Here is a 26,759-nt window from a genome sequence, read left to right as displayed (position 1 = left end):
TTTTGGTCAGAAAAGATACTTGATACGATTTCAATTTTCTTAAATTTACCAAGGCTTGATTTGTGACCCAAGATATGATCTATCCTGGAGAATGTTCCATGAGCACTTGAGAAGAATATGTATTCTGTTGTTTTTGGATGGAATGTCCTATAAATATCAATTAAGTCCATCTTGTTTAATGTATCATTTAAAGCTTGTGTTTCCTTATTTATTTTCATTTTGGATGATCTGTCCATTGGTGAAAGTGGGATGTTAAAGTCCCCTGCTATTATTGTGTTACTGTTGATTTCCCCTTTTATGGTTAATATTTGCCTTATGTATTGAGGTGCTCCTATGTTGGGTGCATAAATATTTACAATTGTTATATCTTCTTCTTGGATTGATCCCTTGATCATTATGTAGTGTCCTTCTTTGTCTGTTTTAATAGTCTTTATTTTAAAGTCTATTTTGTCTGATATGAGAATTGCTACTCCAGCTTTCTTTTGATTTCCATTTGCATGGAATAGCTTTTTCCATCCCCTCACTTTCAGTCTGTATGTGTCCCTAGGTCGGAAGCGGGTCTCCTGTAGACAGCATATATACGGCTCTTGTTTTTGTATCCATTCAGCAAGTGTGTGTCTTTTGGTGCATTTAATCCTTTTGCATTTAAGGTAATTATCGATATGTATGTTCCTACTCCCAATTTCTTAATTGTTTTGGGCTTGTTATTGTAGGTCTTTTCCTTCTCTTGTGTTTCCTGCCTAGAGAAGTTCCTTTAGCATTTTTTGTAAAGTTGGTTTGGTGGTGCTGAACTCTCTCAGCTTTTGCTTGTCTGTAAAGATTTTAATTTCTCCATCAAATCTGAATGAGATCCTTGCTGGGTAAAGTAATCTTGGTTGTAGGTTTTTCTCCTTCATCACTTTAATTATGTCCTGCCACTCCCTTCTGGCTTGCAGAGTTTCTGCTGAAAGATCAGCTGTTAACCTTATGGGGATTCCCTTGTGTGTTATTTGTTGTTTTTCCCTTGCTGCTTTTAATATGTTTTCTTTGTATTTAATTTTTGATAGTTTGGTTAATGTGTGTCTTGGTGTGTTTCTCCTTGGATTTATCCTGTATGGGACTCTCTGTGCTTCCTGGACTTGATTAACTATTTCCTTTCCCATATCAGGGAAATTTTCAACTATAATCTGTTCAAATATTTTCTCAGTCCCTTTCTTTTTCTCTTCTTCTTCTGGGACCCCTATAAATCGAATGTTGGTGCATTTAATGTTTCCCCAGAGGTCTCTGAGACTGTCCTCAATTCTTTTCAATCTTTTTTCTTTATCCTGCTCTACAGTAGTTATTTCCATTATTTTATCTTCCAGGTCACTTATCCATTCTTCTGCCTCAGTTATTCCGCTATTGACCCCTTCTAGAGAATTTTTAATTTCATTTATTGTGGTGTTCATCATTGTTTGTTTGCTCTTTAGTTCTTCTAGGTCCTTGTTAAACGTTTCTTGTATTTTCGCCATTCTATTTCCAAGATTTTGGATCATCTTTGCTATCACTATTCTGAATTCTTTTTCAGGTAGACTGCCTATTTCCTCTTCATTTATTAGGTCTGGTGGGTTTTTACCTTGCTCCTTCATCTTGTGTGTTTTTCTGTCTTTTCATTTTGCTTAACTTACTGTGTTTGGGGTCTGCTTTTCGCAGCCTGCAGGTTTGAAGTTCCCGTGTTTTTTAGTGTCTGTCCCCAGTGGCTAAGGTTGGTTCAGTGAGTTGTGTAGGCTTCCTGTTGGAGGGGACTAGGTCCTGTGTTCTGGTGGATGAGGCCTGATCTTGTCTTTCTGGTGGGAAGGTCCACGTGTGGTGGTGTGTTTTGGGGTGTCTGTGTCCTTATTATGATTTTAGGCAGCCTCTCTGCTAATGGATGGGGCTGTGTTCCTGTCTTGCTAGTTGTTTGGCATAGGGTGTCCAGCACTGTAGCTTGCTGGTCGTTGAGTGGAGCTGGGTCTTGGTATTGAGATGGAGATCTCTGGGAGATTTTCACCATTTGATATTACGTGGAGCTGGGAGGTCTCTTGTGGACCAATGTCCTGAACTTGGCTCTCCCACCTCAGAGGCACAGCACTGACTCCTGGCTGGAGCACCAAGAGCCTTTCATCCACATGGCTCAGAATAAAAGGGAGAAAAAAATGGAAAGAAAGAGGGTAAAATAAAAGTTATTAAAATAAAAAATAATTATTAAGAAAAAAATTTTTTAGGTAAAAACAAACAAACAAAAAAAACAGACGGACAGAACCCTAGGACAAATGGTAAAAGCAAAGCTATACAGACAAAATCACACACAGAAGCATACACATACACACTCACAAAAAGAGAAAAATGGGAAAAAATAATACATCTTTGCTCCCAAAGTCCACCTCCTCAATTTGGGATGATTCGTTGTCTATTCAGGTATTCCACAGTTGCAGGGTACATCAAGTTGATTGTGGAGGTTTAATCTGCTGCTCCTGAGGCTGCTGGGAGAAATTTCTCTTTCTCTTCTTTGTTTGCACAGCTCCTGGGGTTCAGCTTTGGATTTGCCCCCCCCCCGCGTATAGGTCGCCTGAGTGCGTTTGTTCTTCGCTCAGACAGGACGGGGTTAAAGGAACAGCTGATTTGGGGGCTCTGGCTCACTCAGGCCCGGGGGAGGGAGGGGTACAGAATGTGGGGCGAGCCTGTGACGGCAGAGGCCAGTGTGACGTTGCACCAGCCTGAGGTGCGCCGTGCGTTCTCCCGGGGAAGTTGTCCCTGGATCACAGGACCCTGGCAGTGGCGGGCTGCACAGGCTCCCAGGAGGGGAGGTGTGGATAGTGACCTGTGCTCGCATAGGCTTCTTGGTGGCGGCAGCAGCAGCCTTAGCATCTCCTGCCCGTCTCTGGGGTGCGCGCTGATATCTGCGGCTCGCGCCCGTCTCTGGAGCTCCTTTAAGCCGCGCTTTGAATCCCCTCTCCTCGTGCACCAGGAAACAAAGAGGGAAGAAAAAGTCTCCTGTCTCTTCAGCAGCTCCAGACTTTGCCCGGACCCCCTCCCGGCTAGGTGTGGCGCACTAGCCCCCTTCAGGCTGTGTTCGCGCCGCCAACCCCAGTCTTCTCCCTGGGATCCGACCGAAGCCCGAGCCTCAGCTCCCAGCCCCCGCCCGTCCCGGAGGGTGAGCAGATAAGCCTCTCAGGCTGGTGAGTGCTGGTCAGCCCCGATCCTCTGTGCGGGAATCTCTTCGCTTTGCCCTCCGCAGCCCTGTTGCTGCACTCTCCTCCGCGGCTCCGAAGCTCCTCACTCCGCCACCCGCAGTCTCCGCCCGCGAAGGGGCTTCCTAGTGTGTGGAAACCTTTCCTCCTTCACAGCTCCCTGCCACTGATGCAGGTCCCCTCCCTATTCTTTGTCTCTGTTTTTTCTTTTTTCTTTTGCCCTACTCAGGTACGTGGGGAGTTTCTTACCTTTTGGGAGGTCTGAGGTCTTCTGCCAGCGTTCAGTAGGTGTTCTGTAGGAGTTGTTCCACATGTAGATGCATTTCTGATGTATTTGTGGGGAGGAAGGTGATCTCCACGTCTTACTCTTCCGCCGTCTTGAAGCTCTTCCCAAAGTAATTTTTATTTTGCTTTTAATAAGCTCAAAGAGTAGGAAAGAAAATTGTATCTGCATTGTAGTTTTACAAAGGGAATATCAGCAAATACACAAGTCAGGAGAAAAAGCTTTTGGACAGGTGATCTGTCCCAATCTGGGATTTAGAAGACTTGAACATCCTATACTGCAGGAAACTTCCTGATTGCTCTGGATCGCCTAACTTGCAGGTACAGTCAACTGCTAATTATTACTAGAAGTTAATTTAGTAATTCTTCTAACTGGTTCAGAATCCCCTTAGAAGGCATCGTGTTCCCATGCTGGCTGCCCTGATGGTTAGAGAGCAGGGTCTGCTGCCTTGAACCCTCCACACGCTCCCTGCTCTGTCTTCTGGAACAGCTGGTGCCTGTGTTATTTGACAGCCTGTCTATCATTTTATCAGAGGTCTCTTTTGTCTGCCATTATTTAGGACAAATGCCGCCTTCACCAGAGCCCTTCCCATCCAGGATCCCCTGATCCTGGTGGAATATGCCCTGTTGCCTGCAGTACCTCCAACATTTTGGCACGATGAGAGGGGAGAGACTAAATGCCCTATTTTACTCCTTGTTAGATTCCTAGGAAGAGGGAAGAAGTTAAAGCACTTGGTTAAATAAAAGTCATGGTTGTCTGTAACTTTTATTGTTTAAGAAATGTTGGCCTCCTATTGGGATTCAAAAATTAAAGTTATCACAACATTCTTTAATTTGTCCTGGAGACAAGTGTGTACAGTGGCGTATGAGAGAGCGAATTAGAAAGACTCTTTCCTTCCCCTGAAGAGCACATATTCCTTTTTTAGACATCTCTTTCTTTTCTTTCAAAGTGAGGAAGTCTGCAAAGTGCCAGAATGTTGAGTTGATCATAATCAGTGCAATGTTTGAGTAGGATGGTCTAGATTGATCTGCTGTTGTATTGCTTCAGTATCCTACTGAGAAAAGAACTGCAAGAGCCCATTCAGAAAGACACAGATATATAGCATAATTTTGGTAAATAAAAAGTGTTCAGCAAATGTGGAATAAACTAATAAATATCTAGAGTTCCAAAGATTTAACCACATCATATATTTTTAAAAGGCAGTTGTTAATTCTTTTAAAACTCTATTCTTCATTACAAAACAATACCTGGAAATGGTTCCTCTAGCTTTCAAATAGATGGTCTTAGTAATAAAATGCATTAATATTTTATGACTCAGATGTGGTATGATGGTGTACACTGTTCCAGAAACAGCCACCACTTACTAAACACTAAACACTTTCACTAAGTGAAAGCTACTATGGGCTTTAGGTGCATTAGCTCCTTAAATGCTTGCAAGAATCATGAGACTGGAATGTTGTTTCCATTTTAAAGATGTGAACAGAGTGACTCAGAGACTTAGGTAGCTTACTAGAGGTCAAAGAGCCTCTAGCAAGTTACTTAAATAAGTAAGTGTTAGAACTCTGGATTACAGGGATTTTCTAATAGCCCATGTTTAAAAAGAGAACAGTGGTACTCATGATCAAGGCTTGTGTTAGGTTCACAATACTCCAGGAATCTCCTTTTAATTCCTTGGACACATAGGTACACTGTCATTATTTTCCAGCCTTTCAAGGGGCCTAAGTCTCCAATGACTGGTAATAAATATGGTGTTATGTGTGCTGAATGAAGTCTTTCACTAAGTGCCCGTTGAGAAAAGATATTGTTGTTGGGTTGGACACTCCTATCTGAATTACAGCGATAAGGAAGTCCACCGGTGCCTGTTTTAACGCAAGGTCATAGTTAAATCTAGCCACTCAGGTGTTCAAACCAAGTAGTATGGGATATACTCTCAGATCAAGACATTGGGGGTAGGCCCTAGTGTGCACAAAGAGGCCTCATGCTGGGAACTCCCGCCCTGACATCTGGTCTCCTCCATCCTCTGTCAGCTCCCAGGAGACAGATCCCTGGCTAGGGCAACCCTGCCTCAAAGCCTGGAGAAGTGATGTGGCCATTGGCTAAAGTGTAAAATTTGCATAATATTTTAAAAGCTCATTGGAAAATGATACCCTCTAAGTTACAGTTCTTTGGGGGAAAGCCTGGTCTCAGTGTCCTATTCGCAGTCTGCTCAAAGGTAAACATTTTTTCTTCCAAATTCTTAGAGTGGCATCACCAACCTAAATGAAGAAGGAATTTTAACTAATTTGGACTGCTATCCAGAGAGAAAAAATTTTGTGGGTGGGATATCCAAGTCATCCAATTCAAAACTCTAACGTCTTCTGTAGCTCTTCCTCTCCCAGTCACCTCACAGCCCCCAACAAGGAACAAAGCTAGATTTATCTCAGACCCTGTGTGGGATATAGTAGGTACTTGATAAAAGTTTAGTTATTGAATGGACAAAGGAAAAGTGGTAAGGAGAAAAGGAAAGAAAAAGAGGGAGCATACTGAGAACCTCAGTATTCAAAATAGACCCTAATATTAACAGTGTGAGGAAACAGTTCTCTTAGAACTTATTTGGCAATGTGTATTAAAAATCTAAAGAATGTGCACATCCTTTAACCCAAAAATTGAGTGTTTAGAAATTAAGGATGTGTGAAAAGATTTTGCCATAAACCAGAGTACTGTTCCTAGTTATAAGATATCGCAACCAACCTAAATATCCAAATATAGAGAATCAGGTCAACGAATTACGTTACACCTACACCTGTTCTTCCCCGGTCTTTCTCCTCTCAGAAAATAGCACCACTGTTAAACCAGTTGCTCAAGCTGGAAACCTAGAATCATTTTTAAATTTCCCTCCTTCTCTTTCAACTTGTCATTCCGAGTCCTGCCGTTTTCTAAAATATACAGGGTATTGTCTTGTAGATTTAGTAACTTAAGCAGGTGATAGATGCCATCAAGCCTAAAAGCCAATATATAAGGAAGGTTGAATGCTTTCAAGGGTTTATTCACCACCAATAGAGGAAGATGTATCCTCTGCACATCCCTGGGAGATGACTAGGAAAACGAAAGAGCTATGAAAGGCATTGTTTAAGTAGCCAGGCAAGTGGGAGTTGATGACTCTACAAATATCATGGAAGATGAAATTAATTTGAGAGCCACGGAAAAGGAAGAATTAGAAAATAGTGATATAGGATTTTACATATAAAACATATATACGGTACTGTACTTTATGGATAATTTAAGAGGTTTTTCAAAGTTAATTTTGACGGGATGGGATCAGCACCACCTTAAGATCCTGAGCATCAGGGTCCTCACCCTTGCCCTCTTCCCTCTGGACCCCTTCCACAGGACAAGAAGTCAACCCAAAGCCCACTTCCTTCCCCTGAGACCACAAAGGACCCCAGAACTCCCTCCTCAAACAAGGCCTGCATGGCTCTCTTCTCCAGGTGGTTCCTCCTAAGGGTGGATCCTGGCTATGGCAGGTGGTGTGGTTGGAGCTTGGATTAGTGGGTTCAGGTATCCACAAGCAAGTGTTAGGGCAAGAGGTGGGGAGAGAATGGGAGAAGGGTCTTCTTTTGTCCTCTTGTCTCAGCCCTGAAAATGTTAGCAGCCACCCTGGATGCAATATTTACCGCTGACTCTCGGGACTGGATGGGATATTAATTTCAACTTCCAACTCCCTATGCCATTATATCTCCTATCCAACTATTACCTCTACACTACTCCAAGCCCCCAGCATCTCCTGTTTGGGTTCTTTCTGTACTCCCCTAACTAGTCTCCGATCTTCCACTGTTCCCCCGCAATCCATTCTTCAACACGGAACAGGCAGAGTGAGCTTTCTAAAATAGAAATCAGACCATGTTACTGCCACAGACTGAAAGTACAGTACCTACTCCCTGCCATGGCAGAGAAGCCCTCCAGCTGCATCTGTCCCAGCCTCATTAAGTGCGAGCCACAGTGAGCACCTTTCAGTTTCCAGTGCTTCCTAAGAATTTTTTTCCACCTCAGGGCCTTCAAATACACTGCTCTCTCTGCTTAGAACTTTCTTTCTCAGTTATCACATGACAGATTCTTCGTCCTTCAAGTCCAATTTTTTTCCCTCAGGCAGACCTTCTGCAACCAACTTGTGTACCCCTATTTTTGCCTCCTAGTATCCATTATTTTCCTTCATGGCATTTCATCACAAATCAGGCTTCTATATTTCTTTTTCTTGTTTATTTGTTTAATGCCTGTTTCCCTCTCATCAAATTGTAAGCACCGTGTTCATAATGTGTATATCAGAAGTTAGCACTGCATAGTACATCTATGCAATTAAGTAATCTATCAATATATAATGGAATACTATTTAGTCAACAAAAATAATGTTTTCTATGGGTATTACTGGCATAGAAAATTGAACATGATGGAATTTTAAATGAAAAAAGGTCATATAGTAATATAATCCCGTTTTTGTTTTTATAAATGTTAATGTATGCTAACGTACGTTTACGTATATATTATATGTGTGTGTGTGTGTTTAAAAACTCTGCAAGGTGTAACAGTGGTTATCTGGGTTGGAAAATTGTGACTGTAGTTTATTTTCTTAATTTTGCTTAACTTTTAAAATACTAATTGTGTATTACCTTCATAAGAACATATTTTAATTTTTATAAATAAATAAATACCCCATATCTACCTGTAAAGAAACCATCGCAGTAAACTGACGTTTTACCTGGAAGCCGTCTAGATGTCCAGCATTAAGGGAATGTTGAAGCAGGTATGGCATGTCCGTTCAACAAAATGCTAGGCAGCCATTAAAAATCATTGTGATGAATGTCACAGCATGGAAAATTCTAATTATATAATATTAACTTAGAAGTGAGTAGAAAATGGGATGAAATAATAGAAATAATTTTTAAATGATGTCATTGCTTCCAAGTGACAGAACTCTGATTTTTTGTTTGTGCGCCAAATGTCCTATAACATCACTTTCTACAGTTAACTTTTTTATTTTTAAAGGAAGTATGTGCTTGAACAATTTATGTATGATCTCACCTTGTTACATGTTATTTTCTTTTGTAAGAATATTTGTGTAATTTAGTCTTTCTATACCAACTATGTAAAAAAAAAAAAAAAAGACTCAAATTTCCTCCGATGTGTAATGCATCACTAATTCCACAAGGTGGCAATGTCATAGTTATTAAGAAGCTTTAGAGAATTTGCTGGGGTTACGTCGTGCATTGCATTCTTCCTATTATTTTTCCTCATGTTTGATCTTGATTTACATTGACATTTACATTCCTTTAAGGTCCCAGGATTGTAATATCTTTTATGTTTTTGATTTTTAAATTAGAAATTAAATAACTCCCTTGGCCGGGAAATAATTCCTCTGCCTTCACTACTACTTTGCTTCCTAAATCTTTTCCATTTAAAAAAATAACAATCAAATAATATCAACTGCTATTTCCTGAAAGCCTTTTTATGAGTGACTCATCGTGTTGGGTCTTTATATACATTTCTCCATTAACTTTTTTTTTTTAACATCTTTATTGGAGTATAATTGCTTTACAATGGTGTGTTAGTTTCTGCTTTATAACAAAGTGAATCAGTTATACATATACATATATCCCCATATCTCCTCCCTCTTGCGTCTCCCACCCATCCTCCCTATCTCACCCCTCTAGGTGGTCACAAAGCACCGAGCTGATCTCCCTGTGCTATGTGGCTGCTTCCCACTAGCTGTCTATTTTATATTTGGTAGTGTATATATGTCCATGCCACTCTCTCACTTCATCCCAGCTTACGCTTCGCCTACCCCATGTCCTCAAGTCCATTCTCTACATCTGCATCTTTATTCCTGTCCTGCCCCTAGGTTCTTCAGAACCTTTTTTTTTTTTCTTGATTCCATATATATGTGTTAGCATACGGTATTTGTTTTTCTCTTTCTGACTTACTTCATTCTGTATGACAGACTCTAGGTCCATCCACCTCACTGCAAATAACTCAATTTTGTTTCTTTTTTATGACTAATATTCCATTGTATATATGTGCCACATCTTCTTTATCCATTCATCTGTCAGTGGACACTTAGGTTGCTTCCATGTCTTGGCTATTTGTAAATAGAGCTGCAATGAACATTGTGGTACATGACTCCTTTTGAATTATGGTTTTCTCAGGGTATATGCCCAGTAGTGGGATGGCTGGGTCGTATGGTAGTTCTATTTTTATTTTTTTAAGGAACCTCCATACTGTTCTCCATAGTGGCTGTATCAATTGACATTCCCACCAACAGTGAAAGAGGGTGCCCTTTTCTCCACATCCTCTGCAACATTTATTGTTTATAGATATTTTGATGATGGCCATTCTGACTGGTGTGAGGTGATACCTCATTGTAGTTTTGATTTGCATTTCTCTAATGATTAATGATGTTGAGCATTCTTTCATGTCTTTGTTGGCAATCTGTATATCTTCTTTGGAGAAATCTCTATTTAGGTCTGCTGGCCATTTTTGGATTGGGTTGTTTTTTTGATATTGAGCTGCATGACCTGCTTGTATATTTGCAGATTAATCCTTTGTCACTTGCTTCATTTGCAAATATTTTCTCCCATTCTAAGGGTTGTCTTTTAATCTTGTTTATGGTTTCCTTTGCTCTGCAAAAGCTTTGAAGTTTCATTAGGTCCTATTTGTTTATTTTTGTTTTATTTCCATTTCTCTAGGAGGTTGGTCAAAAAAGGATCTTGCTGTGATTTATGTCATAGAGTGTTCTGCCTATGTTTTCCTCTTAAGAGTTTGATAGTATCTGGCCTTATATTTGGGTCTTTTATCCATTTTGAGTTTATTTTTGTGTATGGTGTTAGGGAGTGTTCTAATTTCATTCTTTTACATGTGGCTGTCCAGTTTTCCCAGCACCACTTATTGAAGAGCCTGTCTTTTCTCCATTGTAAATTCTTGCCTCCTTTATGAAAAATAAGGTGACCATATGTCTGTGGGTTTATCTCTGGGCTTTCTATCTTGTTCCACTGATCTATATTTTTGTTTTTCTGCCAGTGCTATAGTGTCTTGATTACTGTAGCTTTGTAGTATGGTCGGAAGTCTGGGAGCCTGATTCCTCCAGCTGCATTTGTCTTTCTCAAGATTGCTTTGGCGATTCGGGGTCTTTTGTGTTTCCATACAAATTGTGAGATTTTTTTGTTCTAGTTCTGTGAAAAATGCCATTGGTAGTTTGATAGGGATTGCAGTGAATCTCTGGATTGCTTTGGGTAGTATAGGCATTTTCACAATGTTAATTCTTCCAATCCAAGAACATGGTATAAAACTCCATCTGTTTTTATCATCTTTAATTTCTTTCATCAGTGTCTTATAATTTTCTGCATATAGGTCTTTTGTCTCCTTAGGTAGCTTTATTCCTAGGTATTTTATTCTTTTTGTTGCAGTGGTAAATGGGAGTGTTTCCTTAATTTCTCTTTCAGATTTTTCATCACTGGTGTATAGGAATGCAAGAGATTTCTGTGCATTAATTTTGTATACAGGTACTTTACCAAATTCATTGATTAGCTCTAGTAGTTTTCTGGTAGCATCTTTAGGATTCTCTATGTATAATATCCTGTCATCTGCAAACAGTGACAGCTTTACTTCTTTTCCGATTTGAATTCCTTTCTTCTCTGATTGCTGTGGCTAAAACTTCCAAAACTATGTTGAATAATAGTGGTGAGAGTGGACAACCTTGTCCTGTTCCTGATCTTAGTGGAAATGGTTTCAGTTTTTCACCATTGAGAAGGATGTTGGCTGTGAGTTTGTCATATATGGCCTTTATTATGTTGAGGTAAGTTCCCTCTATGCCTACTTTCTGGAGGGTTTTTATCAAAAATGGGTGTTGAATTGTGTAGAAAGCTTTTTCTGCATCTGTTGAGATGATCATATGGCTTTTCTCCTTCAATTTGTTAATATGGTTTATCACATTAATTGATTTGCATATATTGAAGAATCCTTGCATTCCTGGGATAAACCCCACTTGATCATAGTGTATGATCCTTTTAATGTGCTGTTGGATTCTGTTTGCTAGTATTTTGTTGAGGATTTTTGCATCTATGTTCATCAGTGATATTGGACTGTAGTTTTCTTTCTTTGTGACATTTTTGTCAGGGTGATGGTGGCCTCGTAGAATGAGGTGGGGAGTGTTCCTCCTTCTGCTATATTTTGGAAGAATTTGAGGATAGGTGTTAGCTCTTCTCTAAATGTTTGATAGAATTTGCCTGTGAAGCCATCTGCTCCTGGGCTTTTTTGTTGGAAGATTTTTAATCACAGTCTCAATTTCAGTGCTTGTGATTGGTCTGTTTATATTTTCTATTTCTCCTGGTTCAGTCTCGGCAGGTTGTGCATTTCTAACAATTTGTCCATTTCTTCCAGGTTGTCCATTTTATTGGCATATAGTTGCTTGTAGTAATCTTCATGATCCTTTGTATTTCTGCAGTGTCAGTTGTTACTTCTCCTTTTTCATTTCAAATTATATTGATATGAGTCTTCTCACGTTTTTTCTTGATGAGTCTGGCTAATGGTTTGTCAATTTTGTTTATCTTCTCAAAGAATCGACTTTTAGTTTTATTGGTCTTTGCTATTGTTTCCTTCATTTCTTTTTCTTTTATTTCTGATCTGATATTTATGATTTCTTTCCTTCTGCTAACTTTGGGGCTTTTCTGTTCTTCTTTCTCTAATTGCTTTAGATGTAAGGTTAGGTTGTTTATTTGAGATGTTTCTTGTTTCTTGAGGTAGGATTGTATTTGCTATAAACTTCCCTCTTAGAACTGCTTCTGCTGCATCCCATAGGTTTTGGGTCATCATGTTTTCATTGTCATTTGTTTCTAGGTATTTTTTGATTTCCTCCTTTGATTTCTTCAGGTATCTTCAGTTATTAAGTTCTTCAGTTTTTAAGTTCTGCAGTTATTAAGTAGTGTATGGTTTAGCTTCCATGTGTTTGTATTTTTTACAGATTTTTTTCCTGTAATTGATATCTAGTCTTATAGCATTGTGGTCAGAAAAGATACTTGATTAAAATTTCAATTTTCTTAAATTTATCAAGGCTTGATTTGTGACCCAAGATATGATCTGTCCTGGAGAATGTTCCATGAGCACTTGAGAAGGAAGTGTATTCTTTTGTTTTATGGATGGAATGTTCTATAAATATCAATTAAGTCCATCTCGTTTAATGTATCATTTAAAACTTGTGTTTCCTCTTTTATTTTCATTTTGGATGATTTGTCCATTGGTGAAAGTGGAGTGTTAAAGTCCCCTACTATGATTGTGTTACTGTCGATTTCCCCTTTTATGGCTGTTAGCATTTGCCTTATATATTGAGGTGCTCCTATGTTGGGTGCATAAATATTTACAATTGTTATATCTTCTTCTTGGATTGATCCTGTGATCATTATGTAGTGTCCTCTTTGTCTCTTGTAATAGTCTTTATTTTGAAGTCTATTTTATCTGATATGAGAATTGCTACTCCAGCTTTCTTTTCGTTTCCATTTGCATGGAATATCTTTTTCCATCCCCTCATTTTCAGTCTGTATTTGTCCCTAGGTCTGAAGTGGGTCTCTTGTAGACTGCATGTATACAGGTCTTGTTTTTGTATCCATTTAGCCTGTCAATGTCTTTTGGTTGGAGTATTTAATCCATTTACATTTAAGGTAGTTATTGATATGTATGTTCCTATTACCATTTTCTAAATTGCTTTGGGTTTGTTATTGTAGGTATTTTCCTTCTCTTGTGTTTCCTGCCTAGAGAATTTCCTTTAGCATTTGTTGTAAAGCTGTTTTGGTGATGCTGAATTCTCTTAGCTGTTGCTTGTCTGTAAAGGTTTTAATTTCTCCATCGAATCTGAATGAGACACTTGCTGGGTAGAGTAATCTTGGGTGTAGTTTCTTCCCTTTCATCACTTTAAATATGTCCTGCCACTCCCTTCTGGCTTGCAGAGTTTCTGCTGAAAGATCAGCTGTTAACCTTATGGGGATTCCCTTGTATGTTTTTTTTTTTTCCCTTGCTGCTTGTAATATGTTTTCTTTGTATTTAATTTTTCATAGTTTGATTAATATGTGTCTTCGCATGTTTCTCCTTGGATTTATCCTGTATGGGACTCTCTGTGCTTCCTGGACTTGATTGACTCTTTCCTTTCCCATATTAAGGAAGTTTTCAACTATAATCTCTTCAAATATTTTCTCAGTCCCTTTCTTTTTCTCTTCTTCTTCTGGGATCCCTATAATTCGAATGTTGGTGCGTTTAATATTTTCCCAGAGGTCTCTGAGACTGTCTTCAATTCTTTCCATTCTTTTTTCTTTATTCTGCTCTGCAGTAGTTATTTCCACTATTTTATCTTCCAGGTCACTTATCCATTCTTCTGCCTCAGTTATTCTGCTATTGATTCCTTGTAGAGAATTTTTAATTTCATTTATTGTGTTGTTCACCATTGTTTGTTTGCTCTTTAGTTCTTCTAGGTCCTTGTGAAACGTTTCTTGTATTTTCTCCATTCTATTTCCAAGATTTTGGATCATCTTTATTGTCATTACTCTGAATTCTTTTTCAGGTAGACTGCCTATTTCCTCTTCATTTGTTTGGTCTGGTGGGTGCTTACCTTGCTCATTCATCTGCCTTGTGTTTCTCTGTCTTCTCATTTTGCTTACCTTATTTTGTTTGGAATCTCCTTTTCACAGGCTGCAGGTTTGTGGTTTCTGTTCTTTTTGGTGTCTGTCCCCCGTGGCTCTAGGCATGCAGGTTTCAGTAGTTGTGCCTCTCAGTCTCAGTAGTTGTGGCTTACAGGCTCTGGAGCACAGGCTCAGTAGTTGTGGTGCATGGGCTTAGTTGCTCCGCCGCAATGTGGAATCTTCCTGGACCAGGGATCGAACCCATGTCCCCTGCATTGGCAGCCAGGTTCTTAACCACTGTGCCACCAGGGAAGTCCCTAAATTTTTAGATTACTTATAACCCTTTTACTGTAGAGATATATTTGTCACACTGCTGATTATTTCCTTAGAATAGACTTCTGGAAATAATAGTACTAGATCAAGAGGTGAGGGTACTTTTTTATGAAGGTTGATACATTTTGCCAAATCACTCTCTAGAAAGGTTCTACCACTTTGCATTTGTACTAAAGTGTATGAATGTCCCTGTCTTCCCATACCTGGTGGATACTCATGACATTATTCTCATTCACCTTTGATCAACGTAAAGCAAAAGATGACAGTCCTTGGTTGTTTTCATTTGCCTTTCTTTATTAGCAAATTAAATATTTTGCATTTATTTATCAACCCTTTTATTTCCTCTTCTGTAAATTCTCTATTCATGTCCTTTGCCAATTTTGCTACTGAGATACTACTTTTCTTACTGTTGGATAAAAGATTTTTATATATTAGGACTTTTTCAGTCACATTTATGGAAAATATTTTTCCTTCTGTATAATTTGTCTTTTAATATTGTTAGTGATATTTTTACCTGTAAATGATTTAAATTTCATGATAAACAAATTGATAACTAATTTTGTGTTATTTTCTCCTACATTTTTTTCTGTTAAAAGTCTTCTCTTAACCCCCTAAATCAGTAAAATACTTATCTATCTTTTCAATTTTTTTCTTCTTAAAAATAAGGTAAAATTTATGTTCTATTTTTAATAGTTTTATGTCTTTATCTTTTATATATCTAATAGCTGTAAATAATTTTAGGATATTATATGAAGTGAGGACTGTGGATGGGCTCAAAATGGTGGAGTAGAAGGGTGTGCATTCACTCCCTCTTGCGAGAGTACAGGAATCATAACTAACTGCTGAACAATCATAGACAGGAAGACACTGGAACTCAAAAAAGATACCCCACAACCAAAGACAAAGGAGACGCCTCAGTGAGATTGTAGGAGGGGCGCAATCACAATAAAATCAAATCCCATAACCACTGGGTGGGTGACTCACAAACTGGAGAACAACTATACCACAGAAGTCCACCCACTGGAGTGAAGGTTCTGAGCCCCACATCAGGCTTCCCAACCTGGAGGTCCGGCAACAGGAGGAGGAATTCCCAGAGAATCAGACTTTGAAAGCTAGCGGGCTTTGACTGTAGGACTTTGACAGGACCGGAGGAAACAGAGACTCCACTCTTGGAGGGCACACACAAAGTAGTGTGCACATCAGGACCCAGGGGGAAAGAGCAGAGACCCAACAGGAGACTGAACCAGACCTACCTGCTGGTGTTAGAGGGTCTCCTGCAGAGGTGGGGGGTGGATGTGGCTCACCATGGGGACAAGGACACTGAGAGCAGAAGTTCTGGGAAGTACTCCTTGGCATGAGACCTCCCTGAGTCTGCCATTAGCCCCACCAAAATGCCTGGAGCCTCCAGTACTGGGTTGCCTCAGGCCAAACAACCAACAGGGAGGGAACCCACCCCCACACATCAGCAGAAAAGTGGATTAAAGTTTTACTGAGCTCTGTCTACCAGAGCAACACCCAGCTCTACCCACCACCAGTCCCTCCCAGCAGGAAGCTTGCACAAACCTCTTAGATAGACTCATCCACCAGAGGGCAGACAGCAGAAGCAACTACAATCCTGCAACTTGAGGAACGAAAACCACATTCACAGAAAGATACAAAATGAAAATGCAGAGGATTATGTACCACATGAAGGAGCATGATAAAACCCCAGAAAAACAACTAAATGAAGTGGAGATAAGCAATCTTCCAAAAAAGAATTCAGAATAATGATAGTGAAGATGATCCAAGACCTCAGAAAAACAATGGAGGCAAAGATTGAGAAGATGCAAGAAATGCTTAACAAAGACCTAGAAGAATTAAAGAACAAACACCTAGAAGAATTAAAGAACAAACAGAGATGAACAAAACAATAATTGAAATGAAAAATACACTAGGAGGAATCAATAGCAGAATAACTGAGGCAGAAGAATGGATAAGTGACCTGGAAGGCAGAATGGTGGAATTCACTGCCACAGAACACAATAAAGAAAAAAGAATGAAAAGAAATGAAGACAGCCTAAGAGACCTCTGGGACAACATGAAACACACCAACATTCACATTATAGGGGTCCCAGAGGAGAAGGGAGAGAGAAAAGACCCAAGAAAATATTTGAAGAGATTATAGTTGAAAACTTCTTTAACATGGGAAAGGAAATAGCCACCCAAGCCCAAGAAGTGCAGAAAGTCCCAGGCAGGATAAACCCAAGGAGAAACACACCGAGACACATAGTAATCAAGTTGACAAAAATTAAAGACAAAGAAAAATTATTAAAACAACTAGGCAAAAACAACAAATAATATACAAGGGAACTCCCATAAGGTTAACAGCTGATTTTTCAGCAGAAACTCTGTAAGCCAGAAGGGAGTGGCATGATATATTTAAAGGGATGAAAGGGAAGAATCTATAACCAAGATTACTTGCCCAGCAAGGATCTCATTCAGATTTGATGGAGAAATCAAAAGCTTTACACAAGCAAAAGCTAAGAGAATTCAGCACCACTAAACCAGCTCTACAAAAAAATGCTAAAGGAACTTCACTAAATGGGAAACACAAGAGAAGAAAAGGACCTACAAAAATAAACCCAAAACAATTAAGAAAATGGTAATAGGAGCATACATATCGATAATTACCTTAAATGTGAATGGATTAAATGCTCCAACCAAAAGGCACAGGCTCGCTGAATGGATACAAAAACAAGACCCATATGTATGCTGTGTACAAGAGACCCACTTCAGACCTAGGGACACATTCAGACTGAAAATGAGGGGATGGAAAAAGATTCCATGCAAATGGAAAACAAAAGAAAGCTGCAGTAGCAATACTCATATCAGATAAAATAGACTTTAAAATAAAGAATGTTACAAGAGACAAGGAAGGATACTACATAATGATCAAGGGATCACTCCAAGAAGAAGATATAACAATTGTAAATATTTATGCACCCAACATAGGAGCACCTCAATATATAAGGCAAATGCTAACAGCCATAAAAGGGGAAATCGACAGTAACACAATCATAGTAGGGGACTTTAACACCCCACTTTCACCAATGGACAGATCATCCAAAATGAAAATAAATAAGGAAATACAAGTTTTAAATGATACATTAAATGAGGTGGACTTAATTGATATTTATAGAACATTCCATCCAAAAACAGCAGAATACACTTCCTTCTCAAGTGCTCATGGAACATTCTCCAGGACAGATCATATCTTGGGTCACAAATCAAGACTTGGTAAATTTAAGAAAATTGAAATTTTATTAAGTATCAGTGATAGTTTTACTTCTTCTTTCCAATTTGTATTCCTTTTATTTCTTTTTCTTCTCTGCCATGGCTAGGACTTCCAAAACTATGTTGAATAATAGTGGTGAGAGTGGACATCCTTGTCTTGTTCCTGATCTTAGAGGGAATGCTTTCAGTTTTTCACCATTGAGAATGATTGCTGTGGGTTTGTCATATATGGCCTTTATTATGTTCAGGTAGGTTCCCTCTATACCTACTTTCTGGAGAGTTTTTATCATAAATGGGTGTTGAATTTTGTCAAAAGCTTTTTCTACATCTATTGAGATGATCATATGGTTTTTATTCTTCAGTTTGTTAATATGGTGTATCACATTGATTGATTTGCATATATTGAAGAATCCTTGCATCCCTTGGATAAACCCCACTTGATCATAGTGTATGATCCTTTTAATGTGCTGTTGGATTCTGTTTGCTAGTATTTTGTTGAGGATTTTTGCGTCTGTATTCATCAGTGATAGTGGTCTGTAATTTTCTTTTTTTGTAGTATCTTTGTCTGGTTTTGGTATCAGGGTGATGGTGGCCTCATAGAATGAATTTGGGAGTGTTCCTTCCTCGGCAATTTTTTTGGAAGAGTTTGAGAAGGATGGGTGTTAGCTCTTCTCTAAATGTTTGATAGAATTCACCTGTGAAGCCATCTGGTCCTGGACTTTTGTTTGTTGGAAATTTTTAATCATTTTTCTGTATAATACTTTTTATCCTTTGACATAAAATCTCTTATCAACTGTTTACCATCTGCCAAAAAGGCCTCTGCAATTTTAACTAGAAGACTATTAGGTATATAAATTAATTTGGAGAAAATAATTTTTAAAATAATTCTTCCCATGCAGAACTTTGATTTTATCTCAATTTTGTTTAAATCTTCTTTCGTGTCTCTTTATGTGTCTGTGTTTGTGTGCTTTAACCACAGTTCTTATCGTGTAGGCGTAAATAATTTCTTACTAAGGTTTTTTATAGTTCTTTTCTCCTTTTTTATTGAGATATAATTTACATATCATAAAATTTACCATTTTAGTGTACTATTCATGGTTTCAGCATAGTCACAAAGCTGTGCAACCATGTCTCTGATCTAACTCCAGAACATTTTTCTCATCCACAAAAGAAACCCCGTGCCTTTTCGCAGTCAATACCTCTTCCCCTCACTCAGCACCAGGCAACCACCAATCTACTTTGTTCCTCTATGGATTTGCCTGTTCTGGATATTTCATGTAAATGAACTCATACAATATGTAGACTCTTCTGTCTGGCTACTTTCACTTAGCATAATGTTTTAGAGGTTTAACCAAGTTGTAGCACATACCAGTACTTGACTCCTTTTTATGACTGAATAACATTCCATTGTATAACATACCATGTATTGTTTATTCATTCATCAGTTGATGGATGGTTAGGTTGTTCTCACCTTGTAACTCTTATGAATAATGCTGCTATGAACATTTGTGTACGAGTTTTTGTGTGGATATATGTTTTCAATTATCTTAGGTATATACCTTGGAATGGAATTGCTAGGTCATGTGGTAACTGTGTTTAACTTTTTGAGGAACTGCCAAACCATATTACACAGCAGCCACACCATTTTACATTCCCGGCAGCTATGTACGAAAGTTCCAGTTTCTCCGTCTTTGCCAATATGTGTTATTTTCCATCTTTTTGATTGTAGCCATCCTAGTGGGTGTGAAGTGGTATCTCATTTTGGTTTTGCTTTGCATTTTCCTAATGACTAATGATTTTAAGCACCTTTCCATATATTTATCGGCCGTTTGTATATCTTCTTAAGAGAAATGTCTATTCAGGTGCTTTGCCCATTTTTTAATTGGTTAGTTTGTCTTTTTGTTGTTGAGCATAAAATTTCTTTCCATACTGTGGATACCAGATCCTTATCAGATATCTGATTTGCAAATATTTTCCTCCCACTCTGTGGGTTGTTTTCTTCTCTTTCTTATGGTGTCCTTTAAAGCATAAAAGTGTTTAATTTTGATGAAGTCCAATTATGTATTTTTTCTTTGGTTGCTTGTTCTTTTCTTGTCATATATAAGAAACCATTACCTAGGTTGTAAAGATTTAGTTTTCTTTTCCTTCTGAGAATTTTATAGTTTTAGCTTATATATTTAGATCTTTCATCTATTTTTAGTTAATTTTGTGCACGGTGTAGGGTATGTGTTCAACTTTCTTCTTTTGTATGTGGGTATCCAGTTGTCCCGTCACTCTTTGTTGAAAGACGATTCTTTCCCCATGAAATGGTCTTGGCAGTCTTATCAAGGCCAAAATTAATTGACTATGGATGTATGGGTTTCCTGCTGGACTTGCAGTTCTATTCCATTGGAATTCATGTCTCTGCTGAGTTTTCGATGAATACCGGAGTGAAATGAATACATTTTGTTCTCTAACAAGTACCTGGAGTATAGTTGAACACTGGCCCATGCTTCTTACCTGTTGCCTGGCGTGGGTAAGAGACTGACATCACCTCTAAGAATGAGGGTCATAAGAGGGACACGCACCTGAAAAGACGGTGGAACTCTAGTCTGCTTAGAGACAAACTGACAAATTAGGCCCGAATTCCAGCCCATATAGTGTGGTTAAAAGATTTGAAGCCTTGTCAATTTTAGGCAAATATAACTCCATACACTCATCTCAGCATCCTCAAATTCATCTGGTAAATATTTATTGAGCCCCTCCTCTGTACCATGTACGATAAAGCAGCTTTGATTTGAGGCCTTTTATTTCTGGCCTACCTCCAACATAAACTATTTGCAAAGTTACTAAAAACAGTACGTTGACTGTATGAGATTATCATTTTTTGGTCAAAAACAGTTGAATGGTGGCTCTAGTTTGTGAACCATTGATTATAGCCCTTCTCTTTGTCAATAATTAGCTAGTAGGCCAACTGCAGTATCTGTTCAGGCCACTCCTTGTTAAAGGTAATAAAATCTTATCGTTTGTGTATAATAAAATGCTTGTCTTTCAGTTCCACTTTGTTGAAGATGGGGGCACAGGAATATTCAGGATTGCATAAAACATCCAAAATGATATCAGATTATTAACAAGTGATGTATAAAGAAAAGGGCAGAGACAATGATTCCCTGGGCCTGGAAGCTTTGTCCGTCTGTCTTTAGAGATCAAAGCTTTGTTGCAGTATGGTCTGCTAGAACAACCAAAGACTGACCCCTCTCTTCCTCTTTGCTGTTGCCAGAGATCCTGTAGTAGCATAATATAGTTTGTGTCTGGTAATGTTTAATCTTGATGACAGCTGGAACAAGAATCATCATCCCGAACCCTGGAGCAAAGATGGTTTTCTGCTCAGCATAAGTTTTATTACAGTAATTAAAGTGAACTCAGAAAGACGGACCAGACTTTTAAATGAAATCATTCCTTTTTAAGTTGTTTAAAATTGAGCCTTCCATTGGACATTATAAAAATCAAAAACTTCTGTTTGTCAAAAGACAGCATTAAAAGAGAAAAGGTAAACCACAGACTGGAAAAATATTTGCAAAACGCACTTAAAAATGGACTCACCTAAAATGTATAAAGAACTTCTGCAAATCAGTAAGATAAAGACAGGTAACCCAAATGGGTAAAAGACTTGAATAGGCACATCACAAAAGAGGATAGTCCAATGTCCAACAAGCATATAAAATGATACTTAACATCTTTCGTTATTGGGGACATGCAGATTAAAACCACAATGGGATACGACTACCCACCCACCAGAATGGCTAAAATTCAAGGTATTGACTCGGTTGTGGAGCAATTGGAACTCTCGTGCACTGCTTGTGGGAAAATAAATCAGTACAAGCACACTGGAAACTTGTTTGGCTGTAGGATTAAAGCTAAAAATAGGGCTTCCCTGGTGGCGCAGTGGTTGGGAGTCCACCTGCCGATGCAGGGGACACAGGTTCGTGCCCTGGTCCGGGAAGATCCCACATGCCGCGGAGCGGCTGGGCCCGTGAGCTGTGGCCGCTGAGCCTGCGCATCCGGAGCCTGTGCTCCGCAACGGGAGAGGCCACAACAGTGAGAGGCCCGTGTACCGCAAAAAAAAAAAAAAAAAAAAAAAATGCTAAAAATAAATATATGTCCTAAGATACGGCAAGTCCACTCCTGGTTATGTACCCGACAGAAATGCATGCACATGTGCACCAAAAGATGAGTTCAATGATGTTCATGGAAGGATTATTTCTAAGAGCCTCAAACTGGAAACACCTCAAGTTTCCACAACAGTTGAATGGATTAATAGATTGTGGTGTATTCATATGATGGCAAACTACACAGAAACGAAAAATAATGAACTACAGCTAACTTGAAACAATATGAATAAATCTCACAGATATAATGTTGAGCAGAAAGCTAGACACAAAAGAATACACACAGTGTGATTTAATGGTTAAATCAAGATTAAGAACAGGAAAAACTAATCTATGGTAAAAGATATCAGAATAGTGGTTACTTTAGGGAGTGTTTTGACTGGAAGGGGTCATGAGGGAGTCTTCTTGGGTGCTGGAAATAGTCTATATGTCAATCTAGATGGTGTTACATGGATACATACATGTGTAAAAATTCATTAGTCATGTAAGATTTGTGCACTTTATTGTATTTAAGTTATAATTAAATTTTTAAAGTTATGCTAAAAAAATTAATTTTTCCAGACACCATCCTCTATTCTGTGAAGTCAGACCCCTTTTCATCCCCAGCAGACAACTAGGAGGGAATCTCTGAAGAGGGTAAAACAGGACGTAGGGTGGCATCAGAAGCAGGGAACCATAGTAAAATTAGGGGGTTAAGTGGAAGTCTACATACTGAAAGTAGAGGACCTGAGGCCTCCTTCCCCCTCTGAGCTCCCAGAAATCTAGCAACCAGGCCTTCACCCACCAAGCATGAGATTGGAAGATTATTCTCTGGGGAATCTGACTAGGCCAAGGGAAAATACCTAAAGATGTTGACACCCAGAGTTCTCCAACTAAATGGCCCAGCGAGATGACCCTGTAGTAGAGCTCTTGAATTCCAAAATCTACCCACAAATAAAAAGCTTCCGATTAGTTTTTAGTGCCCCATTCTTTTTTTTTTAATTGAAGTATAGTTGATTTACAATGTTGTGTTAGTTTGTGGTGTACAGCAAGGTGATTCAGTTATATATATATATAGTATATTCTTTTTCAGATTCTTTTCCATTATAGATTATTACAAGATATTGAATATAGTTAGTGCCCCATTCTTAAATAAGAATTACCAGACCCCTGAGGCAAGTCTCTACCATGAAAGACAGAGACCAAAACAAAGAGAAAACAACAACTAAATGACTTGGAGGAAACAGACTGTAAGATGCAAGAACACTTTTTAAAAAATTACTAAATTAAGGTACATGATAGAGAAGACTATATTCATTAAAAAGTTTGGTTATTTAAAAGAGGAAGATTCAGGGAAAAGAGGTTGGGGGAGGAACAGAGGGCGGGAGAGAGGGAGAGAAAGAGAGAAGGGAAGGGGAGAAACATTATATATAGAAAAAGGATCAAGAATCAGAACAACATTGGCTTTCTCAAGAGAGCACTGAGAGCTAATAGAAAATGAAAAGACAATTTCAAAATTCAGAGGGAAAATGATTTCCACTGTAGAACTCTATAATCTATACAAACTATGAAATAAATGTGAGGGTAGAATAAAAACATTTCAAATACACAAGGGATTTACATGGAATCATACCAATCATCATCAAAGAAAACTGATCACTCAATGTTGTCTACATACAAAAGAGAAAATCATCATAATAAACTGTTTTTATTTCATGGAGGTAGAGTGAGAAAAATTAACAAGTCCAAAGAAGGCATGATGAAATTTGAAAAATAATAATAAATATGAGTAAAAATTTGAAACGATTTGAATTTACTTTTTATTCAACAAATATGTACTGAGTGTCTACTTTTTGCCAGCATTGTTTTAAACACTGAGGGTACAGAGGTGACGATAACAGAAGTCTTTGCCCTCATAGAGCACATTAGGGAAATGTTTAAATAATAATTATACCTCTGCTTAATGAAATGTTATGTAACCATTGAAAAATTACATGAATACCAGAAACACAGGAAATGTGTATAAAATAATGCAAGGTGAAAGGAACACATGCCGTGGATGAAGACAAAAGGGAAGTAATAAACCTGAAAACAGGTATGTGAGGATGGCAGAATTACAAATTAATTTTTCTTTTTTCAAAATTCCCTTTAATTTTTTATTGGGTTTTTTAACAGACAAGGGAAACATCAAAAATTTTTTTTAATAAAAATGATAAAAATCCTATGTTGCCTATTTAAAATTCTATGCCAAGTATTTCATTTGGAAAGCATTGTTGTTACTTTTCAAATATTTTTGTTATCTGAAATCTTTATAGCTATTAGCCCTTAGCAGGATGCTAAAGGATATTGTACTTAAATTCAGGTTCCATCTAAGAAATTTTTCTAGGAAGTGGTATTATCTCTCTTCCTTAAGAGAGAGAATGGGAAATTACCCACTCCTGATGGGAAAAACGTAGCCACTTGGTTAAATGTTATCATGAAAGTTTTCTTTCTACTCCAGCTATGCAGAGAAAGATGAGGGTGTTGGAAAGAATGCAGATTAAATCGGTGTCTAGAAAGAGCCATTAAACATTGTCTGTTAATTAGCTCCATGAGCTAATGAGCTCTGTGAGTGGGGTAGGTAGACTCCCTATAACTGATGAGAGAAAAGTCTCTGCCTGTTTAAGGGCAGTTGATACTATAGTTTTCCATACAGGACACTAGTATTCCTGGCCCATGCGGGAATAATACAGTGGTGATGTTTCTGAGGTACTTTCCACAGGTGGTAGTGAAAGCCCATTTTACCACCATGTGTTTGTGTCAAACAAGAGATTTCAGGAATCTCCATGTGAGTTACTGTGTAGAGAATTCCTTTATATTGTATAGGAAGCAAAGCTTTCTTGGACTAGCTAATTTGATGTAGTCTTGGACATGAAATCTGAGAAGACTGTTCTGGGTTCCCAAGGGATCTGACACAAAGAGAAAACTCAGGATAAACGTTCTAATCACGCCTGGAGATGAGTTAGATGCTGTGAGTTTTTTCATGTTCAAGGGTAGTAGGAAAGATATTGCATCAAAGTGTCATATAAAATCTTATTCAGTTAGACTATACACTTTGTTTACATTTGGCTTTTAAAATAATATTCTAAAATTTAAAAATAGGAGGAAAGCTAACTGTAATGTGGTCTCCTGGATGGAATCATGGAATAGAAAAGGACACTAGGGGAAATTAATGACATAAGAATAAAGTATGGAGTTTAGTTAATAACTATGTACCAGTGTGGCTTCATTAATTGTGATAAATGTACCATAGTGATGTAAGATGTTAAAAATAGGGGAAACTGGGTGTGGAGAATATGGAAACTCTTTATCTTTGCAACTTCTCTGTAAACCTAAATCTATTCTAAAATTTAAGTTTATTTAAATTAAAAAATATATAGGAGGAAAGAACTATTATCTCAATCTCAGACAAATCACAATTTTGGCATAAGCCTAGTGCTCAGGCCACATGACTGCAGCTAAGCATCAACCACTATCGGGTATCAGTTGAATCCCAGGTTCTGTTATTTTCAGCGACAGGGAAAAAAGTTGAAACTGCAAACCAAGATACATAAAAATCAGAAGATATGGAACTGATAAGACAGCAAAGTTTAGATTTGGGTTGTGGAAAATAGGAAGCCATTGTAATTTCCTGAGTGAGGAGGTGATGTAGTGAGAGTGACAGTTGAGGGATTTATTCTATGAGCAGTTTGCAAAATGGGTTGAAGTTGGGGAGAAGTTGAGGCAGGGGGATCAGCAAAGAGGCGACAACTGGAATGGTAAACAAAAATCTTAAGACTAAAGCCCTAAAATGGAGCTTATGGCAAAGGTTTCAAGCAATGTTATTCTTGGTGCCACATACAACCTGTTTTAGGCACCTGGGGACAAGCAGAGCCTACTGTGGAGACAGCTGTATCAGACGATCTTAGTTTGCCTGTTTCCATTAGATATTTGAGTCATAGAACCACTTTCCTTGTTCCAGGTCCAGGCTCTCCTGGTGTCTTGTCAAGACTGTACCTTGTCACCTCTGCTTGTCCTATAGCAGCCCAGTGCTTGTTTGATAGTCAAACTTGAGTCAATGCTTCTTTTTATTTTTAACCCATCCTAATGGGTTTTTTTAAAACTTATCTGGAAATGATTTCAAACTTACAGAAAAGCTGCAAGAATAAGAATGGTACACTGGGGCTTCCCTGGTGGTGCAGTGGTTGAGAGTCCGCCTGCCGATGCAGGGGACACGGGTTCGTGCCCGGTCCGGGAAGATCCCACATGCCCCGGAGCGGCTGGGCCCGTGAGCCATGGCTGTTGAGCCTGCGCGTCCGGAGCCTGTGCTCCGCAACGGGAGAGGCCACAACAGTGAGAGGCCCGCGTACCGCAAAAAAAAAAAAAAAAAAAAAAGAATGATACACTGAACACCATAGACTCTTGTTACACCTATTGTTAAACGTTTCTCCCTCTCTCTCTCTCTGTCTCTCTCTCTCTCTATATACATATATATATGTATGCACATCTAATATTTTTTAACTACTTGAGAACAATTTGCATACAGCATGGCCCTTTACTCCTAACTACTTCATTGTATATTTCCTAAGAATTAGGATATTCTGTTCCTTGAATTGAACTGAACTACGGGAACACCTGTCATCCTGGTCTGACCTCTCCCACCTCTCAGTCATGGGAGTGAAAAATCCAAAGTTTTATTTGAATTTTGGGTTTGGGTCTTTGACTGTACCACAGAATCAGATTTTTCAGATTAGTTTTGAATTTGATTCATTATGTGTTTGACTCAGTTGTTCAGCTATTCTGAAAACATCTTTGTGAATGAGTAATACTGATACCAAATAATGGCAAACACTAACCTAGTATTCATTACAAAGTGTCAGGCACTGTTCTAAGCACTGTCTACTTA

The 26,759-nt window shown here is 38.5% G+C and overlaps 1 protein-coding gene across 4 annotated transcripts in view; it reads left to right on the top strand.

Moving 5' to 3' along the window:
• The window catches only part of SLC44A1 (solute carrier family 44 member 1), a 212,778-nt gene that overhangs the window by 185,446 nt on the left and 573 nt on the right, over nucleotides 1–26,759 (top strand). The window lies entirely within an intron of this gene.

The sequence above is a fragment of the Lagenorhynchus albirostris genome, chromosome 7 (assembly GCF_949774975.1).
Source record: "Lagenorhynchus albirostris chromosome 7, mLagAlb1.1, whole genome shotgun sequence".
NCBI lineage: Eukaryota > Metazoa > Chordata > Mammalia > Artiodactyla > Delphinidae > Lagenorhynchus > Lagenorhynchus albirostris.
The sequence above is the reverse complement of the archived record's forward strand: the minus strand, read 5'-3'. Positions and strand labels throughout refer to the sequence as shown.